Here is a 17,325-nt window from a genome sequence, read left to right as displayed (position 1 = left end):
AACCATTTACTGAGTAAATGCCATAATTTCACTCTTCTTTAAAGCTGAGTAATATTCCATTGTTCCATTGAGTGTGTGTATATATATATATATATCACATTTTCTTTATTCATCCATCTATTGAGGGATACCTAGGTTGGTTCCATAGTTTAGCTATTGTGAATTGAGCTGCTATAAACATTGATGTGGCTGCATCAGGTATGAACCAAGGAGTGGGATAACTGGATCAAATGGTGGTTCCATTCCCAATTTTCTGAGGAATCTCCATACTGCTTTCCCTAGTGGATGCACCAATTTATAGTCTCATCAGCAATGTATGAGTGTACCTTTTTCACAACATTCTTGTACTCTTGATGATTGCCATTCTGACAGGAATGAGATGAAATCTTAGAATAGTTTGAAATTAAACCTCTATCTCTCACCCTGCACAAAAATCAACACAAAGTGGATCAAACACTTAGGCACTAGAACAGAGACCCTTTGCCTAAAAAATAGAGGAAAAAATAGACCCAGTCTTCACCACGTAGGCCTAGGATCTGACTTCCTTAACAAGACTCCTAAAACTCAAGAAGTAAAATCAAGAATCAATAAATGGGATGGATGCAAATTAAAAAGCTTCTTCTGAGCAGAGGAGACAATTCATAACATGTGGAGAGAGCCTATAGTTTGGGAGAAAATCTTTACCCCATGCACCTCCGATAAAGCATTCATCTCTAGGATATATAAAGAACTCAAAAAGCTTAACACCAAAACACCCCAAATAACCCAATCAATAAATGGGCTAAGGAACTGAACAGACACTTCACAGAAGAAGAAATACAATTGATCAACAAATATATGAAAAAATGGTGTGCATCCTCCTCCTTGGAGTATATCACAGAGGTCATGGCCTGGGCATGTCCATCAGATGTGGCTCCATATGCATGCTTCAGTGCGCATGGTGGGCACTGGGTAGTGCATCTCAGCCTCTCTGAGGGGCTCTCTGCTTCCTCATCTGTAAGATGTTAATAATAGGGTCACCAGGAACGCATCTGCCTAGTACTCAGCACACAGCCAGTGCTCACTGAGTAAGCCCTATCACCAACACATATATGAAAAAGTGTTCAACATCTCTAGCAGTTAGAGAAATGAAAATCAAACTACTCTAAGATTTCAATGCAAATATTAGTAGCAATAATAGTAATAGCTATAGTGAGTCAAATGACAACCTCCATTCGAAGGTAAGTCCATGACTGCCTCCTGCACCCTACACTTGTGCCCTGCTTTGGAGAAGTGTCTGGTCTGTTTACTGGAACTCATCATTTGCAGAAGTTCCTCGGCTAATAAACAAACAAACAAAAAGCCTTGCTGTTTGTATGACCCCAGGTAAGACCTGAGCCCTGCTGGGTGCTGCCACTGAGCCTTAGGGCTATTCAGAGCTGCTAGGCTCTACTAGTGCCTCAGCCTGAGTCCTGTGATAGCCGGTGACTACATACAAGTCAGGAACAGACCCTTCAGAGGACGGACAGATGCCTGTCCCATTCTTATTAGTATTTTACTTTACCTGTATTGATATGCAAGTTGAATTCAAGATTGATTTCCTGGTTTCAAAAGAACAGCAGATTTTTTCTTCCTCTTGGCCTGAGATTCCTAAGAATGCAGATTCTTAAGGTAGAAGTAAAACAAAAGCTGGTTTCAACCCTGCCTTTGTCCTCCCCAGGCCCCGTGGGGCCAAAGAGGCTCCAGCTGCCCACTCTCAGACAGGAGGCAGTGGAGCAGGGTGGGCTATGTGGAGCCATGCCCTGGTCCCTGAGGATCCTGGGGTTTGCATACCTGCAGTAGCCTGCACTCTGTTGAGGGTCTGGGCAGCGGTAGCAACTGCCATTCCTTGTGCTGGTGGCCCAACCAGTGGCCTGAGGCTTCCCCAGATAGGAGGGCCATGAGGCTGATCATCAGAACAACTAGGAGTTCAGTTTATAGGCTACCAGGACAAAAGGAGCCTATCAGTCTTTTTCAAATGTCTTGCTGAAACTAGCCCCAACCCACTTCAATCGCAGCATGACCACCCTGTAATCAAGGTGCTTAGCCGGGCTCCTGCGAGAGGCCTGTGAGCTCAAGGAACTTGGAAGACAGTGTGCACAGGGAGGATGAGCTGTTGCTAAGGAGTGTTTGTGTGGATTGGAAAGTGGGGAAGTGTCCAGAAGAGTTCCAGCACAACTGCACACAGAATAGGGAGGAACTAAGGATCACACTAGGTGACAATATGTCATTGTGTGTCTGGGACAGGCCCAGTTTGCTCCTCTTGTCCTAGCCATCCTATTCATTGGATGTCTTTGTACTCTCAGGAGTATCCAGGTTTGGATGGTAAGTTTTAAGGTCACCCTAGTTATACGTGACCACGTTAGTGGAAGGGGTTAATGCCAGTGTGGACGATATATTTAAGCCTTGTACCTGGGTGCTTTGGCAGCTCAGAAGCTGGCTGTGGGTTAGCACCATCACAGCCGTGGGTAAGCCACTTCACTGTTTCACAACAGTGTGGCCGCGAGGTGAGATCATGGCCCCAAATGTCATATGAACTGTGGTTCAGATCCTTTCTCATAGCTGGCCAGCTTTGACCTTCATGAAATTATTTAGCTTATCTCTGCTATAACTTAGGAGTTCTCTTAGGGATCTCACAGAGTTTGCATAGTCATTAATCATCTGTGTCAGGCGTCCAGCCTACTGCCTGACCCATAATAGACGCAGACAAATGGTAGCTGCATTATTGTTATTATCATTAATTATTCCCAAACTATTGTTGTTGGGGCTTTAGTCACCATCTGTGAAATGGTGAGGCATGACCCTATCCTGCCCTGCCTCTCAGCTTTGTGAGACTGAAACTGGTCCACTCCCCAGGAGCCCGGAGCCCAGGGGAGGGCATGCTCTGAGTCCAGGGACTGTGTGTGAGTAGAGTTGTTTCCCTGCCAATCCAGCTCTTCTGTCTTTCTGGAACATGGAAACTGGGTTCCCAAGGCACTGTCCCTTCTGCTCACCCTGAATCTCTCAGGTCTTCTCTATTCCTTCCTGGCCTGGCAAGTTCCTCCTTCATGAGTTGGGGAGTTGGTGATACTCAGCACAAGGCTGTAATTTGCGGGTGCTGGCTGACCTTATTGAACTGCCATTGGAGAGAAGCCAGGGATCAACTCCTGGTGCTGGCCACAGAGCACCTCTCAGTGTACCATGCATGGAGAACTTCTCACCTCCTCCTCTCTTTCTGAACAAAGTGTCATCTGTTTTTAGTGCATTTGCTTTATTCTCTTTCTTTCCACTATTTTGCCTTTTCCTGTAACCGCTCTGGGAGTCTTACCCAGTAGCTGAGATTAGAACTGGAGCCAGCTGCCCCTCAAACCCTGAGTTCCTGCACAAGTGATTCCACCATTCTTTGTCCCAGTTCCCACATCTGGCAAGGGGCAAAAATGGTGCCATCCTAGCGTGGTTGTCCCAATTCATAGTAGGGGCCTGATGCCTGTCAGCTGGTAATGGCCTAGAAACCTGCCCCTTCCTCCTTCTCCACACTGGTGTGTGCTTTTGGTGTTGTGGGAGAGAGGCCACCCAAAGAGCTTCTGACTCAGAGACTACACTCTGCTCTGGGAAGCTGGGGGCTTTGAGTCAGCTCCCACGCTGGGCCTTGGATCCTTCATCTGCCCAGCCTGAATGGTGGGAGTGGGGTATTTCAGACCTACCTGCCCTTGCAGAACCGCTCAGATTTGAAGCCACACAACTGTCCCAAACTGTGCCTCTGCCTGTTGGTGGAATGCCTCAGCCTGCTCAGTGACTGGGGCCTGATGTAGTGAGAAGACCTCTGCACCGGAATTTGTCAGGAGGTGCTGTTCTAGGCTTGGTTCTGTAGTTCTGAAGAAGTCACTTCAGGCCTCTGGGTTTTTAGCTTCCCCATCTTTAGAATGGGGTAATTCCCCGTTGGCTTTGTGCTTCTCATAAGATGAGCAAGGGTGGTTACGTTGAAAAGCACTTTGCTGTCACTAGAGGCCACAGCAGCCAGTCCTTCTGCTTGTCTCTGGGGGTGCCCATCCCTGCCAGGCTTGGAGGAGAGGCACAAGGAGGCCACGCTGGCCTCCACAGCCATATGGTGGAAGCACATGCTGCTGGAGGGTGCCAGGTGGTACCCTATGGAGGCAAGACCCCTGAGACGTTTTCTTCCCTCCTCTTCCCTGTTCTCCCTCGCGGACTTGGGGCCAGGGGTGGCGCCCAGAGTGAACCCTGGGCAGTCACTTCAAACTGCTTGGACTCCTCTCAAAGACACACTTTCTTCTTATTGCTCTGTTTGTTTGGATAGTGAGGGAATGATTTTCAGAGCCCGGGCAGATCCCTGGAAGCTATGGGACCTTGAGACTGCCTTTGTGATCTGTCTCTAAGAGAGGATGGGTTGGAGCCCTGGAGAGAGCTGAATTGGTATCCCTGTTATCCAAGTGCTCGCCCAAAGGCCAGAGCCAAGTCAGTGAAAATAGACGATTTTTAAGTATCTGAGTTTCTCGGCCCTCTTCTCTGGCAGTTGGGGACTTCTGTAAGCCTCTACAGGTTAGTAGAGTGGACGAAATGGAAAGGAAAACATTTGGCCGCCTCTTCGAATCATGACGTGGAGGAGGCTCAGCTGACCGACTGGGGCTGGTGGTTTGGGGGAAGAAGGTAGCAGGACTCTGGCCCCGGGTAGCCGGACCAGGCATGCCCAGAACGGGTTCCAGTTTCAAGAACATTTGAGAAAGAAAGCAGTGGGCATGGGCTAGCTCTCCCTGACCTCCCTGACACCTGGCCACTGCAGGAGCTTCTCTCTGGTCCCCAGAGCCTTTGCCACACACCTGGCCACTCAGTGACGACACTGACTGTGTGGGAAGAGCCCTGTGTCAGGCCAACTCTGTGAAGGGAAGTGCACTCCAAGGGCTGCCTCCTGGGGGACCCTCCATTCCTGTCACAGCCAGGTTTCCCCAGACACAAGGCCCAGCCCCACAGTCGGCTCAGCAGTCACTTTCTCATCAGGCCAAGGACATTTCAAAGTTGCTGTGTTTTCTCTATCATTTCCTTCCCTCCTCCCCCCTTCACTTCCTGTTTTTTTCTTCCTCTTTCTCCACCCCCACCCCATCTCTCCTGGCATGTCCCTGCAGTCTGAGAACAGGAACAAAGCCCAGAGCATTGATAATCATGATTTCCTGTGGTGCCCTCAGGCTGTGGCTGCTCAAAGCTGGGGCCAGCCCAGCCTCTCTGGGGCACCAGAGCCCCCTGGGGGAACCCAGCAGGAAGCTATGGTCATCAGGGTTCCCAAATCTGAAACCTAATAAAATAAGAATAATCCTTTAAGTCCTTGGGACCACCACAGCCTCCCAAGAACGTTTTCATGCATTTGGAAGAAACAGACAATCCTGGTGTTTTGGTTCAATAAATATAGTCCAGTTCCGATGGACAGAAAGTAAATTTAGAAGTTAGAGGCAGGCTCCTTTCTGGTTCGGCCCTGTGTTCTCTTTATGATTCCTCTGACCATGGCAGCTCTGGAAAGCTCGGTGTCCTAGTTCTTTGGGAGAATGGAATTAATGGTACCTCACAAGAATTTTCTGAGGACAAATCTATAAAATTCACATGCTATGCCTGGAAGATCTGATTTACTGAATAAGTGAAAGCTCCCTATGTTTTTTTTTTTTTCATGATTTGCTTTTCTGCACAGAAGAGTGGCCGTTCAAATATACGGCAGCCAGAAATATCCCATAAGAAATGGCACTCCTGGGAGGACAGTCCGTATCTGTTACTCTGTTTTTCTCAAACATGGAGAGAAAGTCTGACTGGCTGTCATGGAAAAGTGGAGCCCACCCACCGCTGTGTCCATGGGTCACGATATTCCATAACAATATTTTTCTGATGACAAACAAGAAGAATCACCCCACCACATGCCTGAGGTGGACTGTTTTGCTAATTTAGCTCCTTGTGATAAAACTACAAAAACAGCACTCCGGATCAAGTGCCACCTCCCTTTCTAACAGTCTGTTTAAAAAATAAGGCTTCCCATTGAGGGTCAATGACCACTTGTTTGAGAAGTCAGCCTGCCCATGGGGCTGCTTTTTAGAAAATTCCAAAGGTCAGAGAGTCAGAGATGTGTTCCAATCTGGATTCTACCCCCAAATTGCTGATCCTTGAATGAGGCTATTTTCTTCTCTGAGGGCTTCCACTTCCCCCCAAGTAGAAAATGAAAGAATTGGTTAAGATTATCTCATAGATGTTACCCAGTCCTGGTCATTTCTGATCCTTTGACTCTCTCTGCCCTTCTTAAAAAAAAGTGTTGTGACCAGAGGAGGACAGGGGTTGCGTCTCATAGTAACATCATTTGTATTCCCCTGTGGCAGGGTATCGCTCCATTAAGGACTCGGAGGAGCCACTCCTGATTTGGGAAGCCCCACCTGCCGAGGCCTGACAGCTGCTCAGCTGATTCGTCCCATCAGCCTGGCTTGGTGAATCGGAGTCACAGGAGAGATTTCCAGGTAATTAACCACTGGCTTTCATTTTAGCAGATAGCACTGTGACCGCCAACGTGTTCATGGAGGCTGGGTGTCACACGCATGCTTATATGAACACCTGAAAGTACGAAGGGTGGTCATCTCACCAGATTTGTCATCTTTGATTAGAAGCTGTGCTTCCCAACACCACATACATCTAAAGAAAAAGAGAGCATGTAAATAATAATTGGCATGCATTTTGAAGAAGCTGTCATTTGGAGTGGTCAGAGCACTCTGAGTTCTTCAGCTGTATTCTCAGTGGGATTTTGTGCTATTTTCAGTCTCTTGGGTGTTCAGGCATGAAACACAGGGGGACATGTAGGGTAAGAGCTGACTAGAGCCAAAGTTGTGATGACTTTGTCATGTACTGTCTGTGCAAGATTGAACTTAAGCACTTAAGCACCCTTGAGGTGCCTTTCTGCCCCTCTGGGCCAACCAAATTTAGACAAGCAGGAGAAGAAGTCCTTTAGCAGCCAACCCAAGACAGGGCTTAGGTCTCATGTGAGAGACCTGACTTGCACCGCGCTTGCTATGACATTTTTAGACACAATTTCAGTTCATGAGTTATTACCCAAGAGCCCCTGTGATGGACAGGTTGTAGCTCTCTGCCCGCCATCACCCTCCTCCTGAGACCAGCACACTTCTGTCTCTGGTTACCCCTCTCCTCTCTCAGTTCCTCTCAACCAGTCAGAGACATTTTTTCTTCTTATGTGCAAGGACATGGTCCCATCTGCTTGAACTTTTCATTGGATTTGCACCTGATGTGGGCTGACAGCTCTCCTAGTTGACTCAAGGTTTGTTGGGGGTTCAGCTCTCTGGGCTATGGCATGTTAACCTAGCTCCCTCAGGCAGACTCCAGGGCCCACAATGACAATGTCAGGACGCATGTAGGAAATGCCCAGGCATATGCCACATAACCTCTCCTCATTCATTGGCTGCTGGTTCTACCTGCTCCAGTCTTCTGTCCTGAAGCTCTTTTTCAGTGATGATCTTGAGTTTCCTTGAAAGCTAAAACCTGAAACATTTCATGCAGCTGAACTAGGACAGAAGGTAGGTCAAGGTGACTTCTAAAGCATCTTCCACTCCTGACTTCCCAGACTCTTTAGCTCGAGACTCGCCCCTTATACCCGATTCCCCTTCTTGGGTGAACAGGGTGAGCTCCTGTTCCCTTCCATTCTTCCTCCTGTGGTTCTTTCTCTAGAGTGGTCTGTTAGCTCTGGCTTCATTCAAAAAAAGAAGAGCTTTTGCAACTAGATCTGACTTCATGCTCAGCTCTGCTATTTATTGGCTCAGTGGTCTTGCTGAGATTGTTCTGAGTCCCCACCTGGAAGTTGGTGGACAGTACATTCTGTGTTATAGGCTGGTGGGGAGGGTTAAAGGAGATCCTGAAGTAGCGTGGTTTGTTGCTTCTAGTAGACCACAGAAAATGTTCCTTTCCCCACCCAGCTTTTATAGAGTGACTTAAACACACCTCTGATCCCATACTGGATTCCATTAGAACCTTGTGCCTGGAATCTAGGAGTGGGACTTGTCCACAATACCATTAAGTCCCAGCCTGTTAAAGGAGAGAGAAGCTATCACCAGGCTTTGATTTTGGAGCTTGCCCTCCATAGAGCCTTCCTGCTCCAGGGTTTTAACCGGAGTGCCCTTATCAGGTCACAGGTCCTCTGTCATTGTCAACTTCAGGACCCACACTCTGCTCGCCCTGACTCTATACTTGGTCCACTGGGGTGTTGGTCGAGAACTAACTCCCTTTCCACAGATTTGCTTTGAACCAGCATAGTTCCAAGGCCCAGTGGAAGAGGTCAGTTGACCTGGGGCAGCTGTCCTGGTCTGGGACTCAGTAGACAGGTCAGTTCGAGCACCTTCTCATCGGGGCCTTCCTCCTCGTTTGTTCGTTCTCCAGGGCATCGTCCTTCTGGTCATGGAGCACGGGTTTATGGCACCTGACAGGTTCTGCTTGGTGCTGGGGATACAGAACAGAACAAAACAAAGTTTCTGTTCTCAGGGAGCAGTGTCCACATAGGGTCAGGGATCACCAGCAAGTCGTAGACATAGGTATACTACAGTAGGCAGTGTTCAGTGCTGTGGAAAAAAGTCAAGCAGACAAAAATAAATGAATAAGGCCAGGCCAGAGAGCTCGGGAGTTGGACAAATGGGCATGGTTGTGTTGGCTAGGGTACCCATTTGAGCAGATCTGAGGAAAGTGAGGGACAAGGTGAGAAGGAATCCTGGGACCAAGGTTCTAAGGGAGAGTTCTTGGCCTTGGTGAAATGGAAAGAAGCCAGTGGGAGCAGAGCAGAAGGGACAAGGGGACGGTGGAAGGAGGAGGGGACGGGCCTTGAGGGCCTCTGTAAGGACTCCGGTGTTTATCTTCTGGTTGGCTTTTCTTTCCAGAGATTCTGTCCTTCCTCTCTCCTCCCCAACGCATCGTAAAGACTCAGTTCTTAAAGCATTCTTCGAACATGGTCGCTCTTACCCAATGGTGCGTGAGTCGTTCATTCAGCAACCTTTATTGGTCCCTGGCTGCTAGCCTCTGGAGACAAATGAGTCTTGGCCCAGTGCTTAGGATCTGGCCTGGTGCTTGTTCAAAGCTCCTTGGAGAAGTTCATCAATAAATTAGGTCGAAGGAAACAGTTGTCCTCATTTGATCATCGTAGAGCCAATTTGCTAGAGTAGAAAGCTTCCACTGGAACCTCCCGCAGGTCATTTCTACCCTTTCTTTTGGAATTCAGTTACGTAAGAGAGCTAAGGCTTGCCTTAAGGGTGGAGGGAGGATCGATTCATTCAGCAAATATTTTGGGGGTGCCTCCTGCACGTCCGTGCTGGTGCCAAGTCCTGGAGATGAATGACTGGATTTCGCCCCTGCTCTTGAGTTGTTAATGATTTCACAGGGTGATGTGCCAGTGACCAAATGACACACACTTCTCGGTGGTAAGAATGGCTGGTCCTAGGGAGCCCTGAGGAGGAACTCCTGACCGGGAGCAGGGAAGCTCCCTGGGGACATGTTGTCTCCTGGTGGTTGTGCACTGGAAGGTGAGGGAGGTCTGAGACCAAGGAACTCCCGGAAAGGAAGCTGAAGGTGTCAGCAGGGGGCTCTGTCGGCCAAGCCAAGAGGTTTGAGCCTATGCCGAGGTCAGCATAGATCAGTTAAACAGTTTTTAAGCAGAAGTGGATACCCTGAGAAGACGGGTGTTTGAGAAAACAAAGGGCCTGATTTCATTGCCCTCCGGTTCCTTTAAATGCTCATTTTTCTCTTCCTCCCTGTGTTGAGATCCTAGTCCCCTCTGAAGGTGAATGGAGCAAGGTGGTTGTCAATAGTAGTGACAACCGTGGAGTGCCCCAGCCAGTGCTGAGCTGGCCAGGGTTTCACGTGTACAGATTGTGGGAAGATGCTAGAACCTGAGCTTTTCTTCTGGTAGGAGGAAATGGCTGGCAAAAGCCCTGCTCTTCCAGTAGAGTTGAGGGAGTTTAGGTCCTTCACATTTTCTTCCTGTCAGAAAACAAATGGGTAAATTCCACCTTTTAACCTTCTTTCCGTTCAATACTAAAAACAGGAGTTTTCTCTCTAAAAAGCACTTGTTCATTCAACAGACAATCCCTAAGTACCTTTCACATGCCAGATGCTGCTGAACCTGTGAGCGAGACGGATGAGACACAGCCCAGTCCTCAGAGAATTCATCGTCCTCAGAGACAGAGGAGCTGATAGTCAGGATCACACAGCGGATGAACGAGGTGGTGTGGACCCAGAGAGTCCCTGGAGCATGCTCTCTGTCCTGGGATGTGAGGGACACCGAGCTGGCCATGGAAGGATGAGTAGGAGCTGGGAGCTGGAAGACAGACACTCCTGGTACAGAACTACACTCTATAAATAGGGGACAACACTCAGTCCTCTGTGATGGTGGTGAGGAGGAAGTAGCCAGAGAGCTCAGCATGCGCAGATACTGCCTCAACTCTGCTGTTTAAGAATCCATTAGTCGCCGCCTCCTCATCCTCCCACCCTGTTCTCAATAGTGACTAAAAAGAAGCAAATTGACTAATATGAGTTTGATCTCTTCTCTGACCCCATGGAGGTGTTAAGGAACGGAATAAGATAAGGGGGACCAAGAAATAAGTAGAAAGAGGAGGAGGAGGAATCCATCTCCATCTTCCAGAAATGCTGATTAACAGCCTGGATTGCACTGTGGCTTCCCGGTGGCAAAGGCAGCTCCATGGAGAGCCAAGTCTCGCCCCAGTGAAAACTCCCTGCCCTCTGCCTTCCTCTTGGGAGGGTGCACAGCACACACACCTGCAGAGACACGTCTGGGTTTGTGCTTGTGCATACACACATGCACACACCTGTAGATATGTGAATGTGTTTATATGAACATATCACGTAAGATTTACTCTATAATCTAGCACAGAGCCTGCTGTGATTGACCTTCCACCCTGGCTGGCTCCTCACATAGAACTCCCAGATGCACATGGGGCAGAGCAGAGGCATCGGGCTGGAATCTGGAGGCTCCTGTCTGGAAGCCCTCTGAATGCAGCAGGGACAGGGAACCCCCAACCTTACAGGGAAGCTGGTTCTAGTTCCGGCCTGGTGCAGCTCTCCCTGGATACAGAGTCATCTCTAAGCTCAAGACGTGCCTTCCCCTTCCTTCTCCCCTTCCATCCTGAGGGCAGGACCAGTTGCTCTCTCCATAAGCCAGAGCCATCTGGTCTCTTGCTCTTAGGAAGCTCTTAGTGCCTCTGTTGGGCTGGGCTGGGGGAAACACCCAGGACCTGGGTTTCTTCTCCTCTCTCTCTAAGGAAGGACCTCGACTGGAACTTTCTCTAACGCCCTCTGAACCCAGGGGAAGGAAGCATTTCCTCTCATGTAAAGTGAACTTCACAAAGATTTTTACAAGAGGAAGAGAAGATGTAGGGAAGAGGGAGTGGCCTAGAGAAAGGGTAGCACTGTCCTTAAGGGCAGCACCACCTTCTCTGGTTTCCCCACGCTCTACCTTCTGATCTGCCCTCCTGTAGACCATTGTGCCCTCAGGAAGGGAGCAGAAAAAAAGGAAAAAGACAGTCAGAAAATAAGGCTCTGCTGGGAGCCCCAGGTGCATGCAATCCCTGGGCCACTCCTTTCTTTCAGGCCTCTGGCTTCCTTGTGGCTCTTTGTTCTTCCTCTGGGCTGGAGACTCCGAGAACAAGCTTGGGGTGTTCAGCCGAGCCCTGAGGGTGAGCTTGCCTTTCTCTGTTGGATTACCTAAGCTGCCAGCCCACTGGTCCCAGCTTGGAGACTTCCCTGAACCTGGTAAGAAGAGACCCAGAGTTGGGACTCGGTGCAAACTGGCAGAGGAGTCATGCAGAATTGTCACAGCTGAGAGCAGCTTGGCCAGAGCCTCCTGTACAGAAAGGGTGCCCCTGGAATTCCCAGCATGTTAGCTCTTTCTCCTCTTCTATCCTGGAGCCTTGACTATGCTGCTAATCCAGGAGGAAGGGAGATGACAGTTCATCTGCTACCTGTAGTGGCCATAACGCAGATGTGAGGAGCCTGGAAATTGGATGACGTTTTCAGAGACAGCACCACACGAACCTAGCTATTCAGAATCCTACACAACAAATATGGGGCATCTTAGTGGATCAGGCAAATTGATTTAAAGTGTGGCCACTATACAATTCTGTGCAGGGTCTTTAGGAGCACAGCCTCTGGGGCCAGACTGCCTGAGTTTGAATCCTGCTGGCTGGTATGTTGAGCATGTTCTTGAACCTCTCCATCTGACAATTTCCTCATCTGTTTAATGTGAAACCAGGCAACACCACCCTCACAGGTTACTGTGATGATTAGTTGAGTTAGTACTTGTGAGCGTCAGAATGGGGGCTGGCACATAGTAAGGACTCAATTTGCATTTGCTAGTTTTATTTTGACCTCCAGCCTCTGTTGAATTTTCCCTGCAAATGAGGTCTTGGGGTAAGGTGTGGTCGAGTCACTGAAAGCCTCTCTTATTATCAGCTCCCAGGTGCAGAGTGAGTCTTAGATGGGCTTCTACAGCTGACATTAGCAAGAGTGATGTGCACACTCAGACTTCACTGGCATGTGACGCCATGTTTGCCGTAGGGACAACCCAAGAATGCCATTAGAAGACCAGAGCAGAGGCATTTTCTGATCAGGGAGGTTTGCAGAGGACACAAGGAGGTCGAGAGTCAGTGTGGAATCAGGAGGCAGGGGAGGTGGCGGAGTTGACCTAAGGGACTCCGGCACACGATGCCATTATAAAGGAGAAGGGGAATGTTTGATAATGATTTTTGGTGCTGGTGAGGGCAGGTATTCTGCTCGAAGTCTTCCCAGCGTCAATGCTTGCAAGCCTCAGGCGAGGTCCTGGTGTCAGAGGAAGAAGAGGAGTTAGGAGGTGCAAGGAGGGTCCCCACTGCAGGGGACAGAGCCTGTCTCGCGGCTGCTTCCAGGCTGAGCGAGCACAGGCTTCCTCTGTGCACGGCCTGTGCAGGGCTAGCCCAGTCCCCTTGAAGGGCCCGACAAAGACCCGCTTGTTCTCCCCTGACATCAGACCTCACCCTCAGGATTTCTCTGTCCTTCTGGGGCAAGATCTCACACAGTGATAATAGAGCGCAAGGGAAGAGATGAATCAAGCGAAGACTGCCTCCGGCGTCACCATGCCAACGCGCTGGCTGTGTGGAGGGTGGAACATGGCGCCTGCGGTGGGCACTTCTGCACCAGTTCACACTGGGCCAGGCCCCGGTGCTGAGCCGCTGGTACAGTTCAGAGAGTTGCTAGCTGCCTTGCCTGGTCAGTGAGCAACAGAATATTAGGGTCAGACTAATTAATTGCTGCAGACAAGGGGCTGATTCTTTTCTGTTTTGTTTTGATTTTTTGTGAGCATGCATTGCACTTAACCACCTGGATTTTCTGTTACAACAAAGATTTATATGGAGAGTTTTGCCTTGGAAATTTCATCCAAGCTTATTCAGAGGGAAATGAGAGACCATCTGGTCTACCTTCTCTCTCATGCTTTTTTTTCCCTGTGAGTAAACCGGGGCGAGGAGAGCGGAGGCAAGGTTGATCATAGAAGGGCTGAAGGCTTTCTAGCCTCCTGGTTCAGGCTCAAGGGTGGAGACGCTGTGTGTAAAGACCTAGCACAAGGTCTGGCCCACATGGGGACTCCACAAATCCTGTCCCTGGTTACATGTTTTTTATGTGCCAAGTTGGATCAATTAAATAACCCATTTATTAGACACAATGTATATTAAACCAACATGAGGTCGTGGCCACTTCTAAAACAACCGTGCACTTGGGAGATAGAGGATGAAAAGGGATTTGATGCTGGAACTTCAAATTCAAATTCATAGTCGAGTGTGGTGGTTCCCAAACTTGAAGCACCTGGGGCCTGCTGAACTGCTGGCCGGCCGACAGTAGGTCTGAGGTGGGGCTTGCAATTCTGCCTTGCTGACAAACACATCTGACATGCTGACGGTGGCAAGAGCCCAGAAAGCTCAAAGAAAAGACAGCCATTTTTCATTTCACGGTTAGAAATAAATAAATTTTGGGAAATTCATTGCTGAAGCACCTTCAGGGGTAAAAGCAGCTCTTGCCTGTGCAGAGCACTGGAGACTCTACTGGAGACACCCAGGGGGTGTGATCTTGAGGGAGTTCCAGAATTTACTATGACACAGTTACCTTATCTGAAAAATTACTTTGCAGGGGGATTATGGGGGATTAGGAAAAGGCATCAGTGGGCTCAGCCTCCAGGGGGCTTTCTGGGAGAGTCAGCTGAAGAGGGATGAGGCACCCTGCCAAGGCTGCTGGACAGGTCACCCTGTCTCCCCACTCCCTCCTCAGTGAGTTTTCCATCCTGCGTTGGGCTCTCAGAGGGAGTGAGCTCAGGAGCAGCTTGGGACCTGGTGTTTGACCAGCAACTTGCAAGTGGATTTAAGGAATAGCCCAGAGGGCGCTGGGTCTGTCTGTGCAGCCTGCAAGCCCTGCAGAGGATGAAGGGCAAAGCTTTCCAAATTCCATCCTGTATGATGCAGACGCTAGCCTGGGATCCCGGGCTGCAGAGGAAGTTCAAGTTAGGATGGAGCACGGTCAAGTCATCAGCAGCAGGGCTTCCCCACCCCCAGAAATTCAGAGATAAACTTTGGGAGTTTGTTTGCTTGGTTTGATTGTGGTCTGGGTTTATTAATCTAAACAGGGAAGTTCCACTGGGACTTTGCTGCATCTACTTGTGTACTGCAAGTTTCCTGCAGGGCCTCCTCTGTGAAAGCAGCTCATATTTCTGTCTGCCTGTCTATCTAGGAGTGCAGGCTGAGGGTACAGGTGACCTGCTGAGGACTGCCACCTCTCCTGCTTGGCATTTCCAGAGTATTTTCCAGATCTGAAATAAAATTTTAAATGGAGGCTTCACCACAGCAAACTACACAGACACACATTCATATGCATTCATAAACCCTTCAACCTCTTTAGACATCACAACCGGAGTCTGGTTGGTCCAGGCACAAGACAGCTGTTTCCTTTGTCTTAAGAATAATTAGTCAAAGGAGCTTGAGAGGATAATTTTAAGCCCAATGGTTGAATCTATTACTTTTTTTCCTTTTCAAACGCATCGGCTCCATTTCTGGCAAACTGGTTATAAGATTAATGTTTTTGAAATGACTTTGAACGAGGGAGTGAGTTTGTCTCCATGAAGCCAACATTGCTCACGATTGTGAGTTCAAACACTTTTTCCTGAGAGGAGTGTTCTTTAGTACAGATTCAGGACGTTAGGATGGATTTCTCTGCTTCTCTGTCTTTTGCTGACTTCTGCTTTTGTGCCAAGAACCTTCCTGATAAGGTCTGGCATTTTTCATGCGAGAGGATTATGCCCCTTAGTGGATGAAGGGCCTAACTGCAAGCTCTTTCATTGAAGCTCCATTTTAGCAGAAAAACACAAGATAGGGACTCTGAAGACCCTGGAGGCCCCTGTGTTGGAGGGCCGCCGTGGTGAGGAGGAAATGAGAGACCTTTGTGTAGCGCTTCACAGAGGCTGTGGGTTCAGGCTCCACCCTGGGGGCTGGTTATCTGATCCTGAGCATTTGACTGAAGTGGAGGCCTGGGTGGGAAGAGGTGAAGTTACCCTTTGAGTCTCTGGGGCTTCAGTATCAGGGCCTCTGTGTCAGCTCTGCCGTGTACTAGGAAAGGGGACCAAGAGTGCATGTCTTCACCATAACAGGACCCTCCCTGCTGCCCCCTGCCCTGGAGAGGCAGCAGCAGGCACCATTTCTGAAGCTCCACAGGCTCTCCAGCTCACACATTCTCCCTGTACGCACATTTTTATTTCAATGAGCAGCTACAGAATTTGTGTCCACTTCCACTTTGAGGAGGTGTCCGTTCTGCCTTTCCTGATGCTGACGTGGAACTTCTCACAGCTCAGCCTTGTAAAGCCCACAGGCAGGACTAGAGATGAGCCCAGGAGTTGCTGGCCATCTCATCCGGATGGTGGGAAGCAGGCTCTTCGCAAACCCTGCTCCATGTTCAGAAGTTTATTTGAGCATCATTGAGGACATCATTTGCTTTTCTAATGACTCAAGTTTTCTCTCTTTGAACTTTCTAGCAGAGCATGGGATCCAGACAGCTTCTTCCCAGCCGACTCTAGCTGTCCAGCCATTAAGCAGGGTGGAATGTGATAGGACAAGTTTCTTCCTTCCTCCCTTCCCACCCTCATCCCTTCTTCCTTCCTTCCTGTTTCCTTTCTCCTTCCTTCTTGTTTTTGCTCCTGTCCTCTCCTTCCCTCTCCTACACATCCTCCCTCCCCCTCCTTCCCTTTGTTTTCTCTCTTTCTAAATGATTGGCGACAAGGACCTCAAACAGGAGGCGTTTGGATCCAGCTGTGGCGCCACACCATTCCTCATCCACTCATGCTTTAATTTGTCCCAAAACACATGCCCTGGACAGCCTGCTGTGGACACCGGTGTAGTGGAGTCCCAGTCCCTGTCCTTCTAGAAGGAGAATCAGGCAGGAAAGCAGGAGTGACTAGGAACGTGGGAATGTGCTGTGAGAGAGGACTGTGGGATTGACCCCAGAGGACAGAGGACAGAGCTGGGACAGGCATCAGGGCCTGCCGTGATCTCCTCAGAAGAGGTTTAATAGCCACATGGGAAAACTGGTCCAGCCACTTCATCCTCACCAGAAGACTATCTGCCAACAGGTCTCACCGCCCAGCCTGCTCAGCTGTTGTTCCAAGGACCCTCATCTCCATGTGCCCCACCCAGTGTGAGATCCCAGCAGAGCCAAAGGGAAGGGCCTGTGACTCCTCCCGGAAGCTCTTGGGCTTCATGGATGGCGGGCGTTTATAGGAGCACCTCCCTCTCCTCCATCCAACCCAGAGCTCCTCTCTGCATGAAACCTCTCCAGATCATGCCAGCCCAGATGTGTCTCCTCCTCTTCTGCACCCCTTTCCCCAGCACTCTGCCTTTACCGAGGCTGCGGTCCACTCTGGAGCTGCCCGTCACAGTGGTCTTTGAACATGGCTTCTTGCTCTTACCAGCTGGTGCTCCCAGGCCACAGGGACCATGGTTCATGTAGCTGTAGTCTCTGTGAAGAGCAGGTGTGTACAGCAGCTGTCCAACAGCTTTCTAGACTGTGTCAAGAATCATGTTAGGAATGGAGGGTGGAGCTCTGATCAAGACCTGCACTCAATGTGCCTGTGAATATTCCGTATTTTTTATAGAAATATATACAGGATAATATGCCATGTGCTGGGGTCTTAAGAAATAAGAGGTCAGGTCTGCCTTGGGTACAAATGAAAGGGCAAGGAGGGGTGTTGGGTTTGGGTGGAAGCAAGGATCAGATGGA

General features: G+C 49.3%; 1 protein-coding gene across 1 annotated transcript in view; it reads left to right on the top strand.

Moving 5' to 3' along the window:
* The window catches only part of Cyria (CYFIP related Rac1 interactor A), a 99,314-nt gene that overhangs the window by 35,339 nt on the left and 46,650 nt on the right, over positions 1-17,325 (top strand). The window contains exon 2 of the mRNA XM_046441299.1: positions 6,363-6,497. The gene's annotated coding sequence lies outside the window, so the exon portion shown is untranslated. The remainder of the gene's footprint in view (positions 1-6,362; positions 6,498-17,325) is intronic.

This window comes from Marmota monax, unplaced genomic scaffold (assembly GCF_021218885.2).
Source record: "Marmota monax isolate L192 unplaced genomic scaffold, Marmota_monax_Labrador192_F-V1.1 WCK01_AAM20220418_F8-fsc00010, whole genome shotgun sequence".
In the NCBI taxonomy this organism is placed as follows: domain Eukaryota; kingdom Metazoa; phylum Chordata; class Mammalia; order Rodentia; family Sciuridae; genus Marmota; species Marmota monax.
The sequence above is the reverse complement of the archived record's forward strand: the minus strand, read 5'-3'. Positions and strand labels throughout refer to the sequence as shown.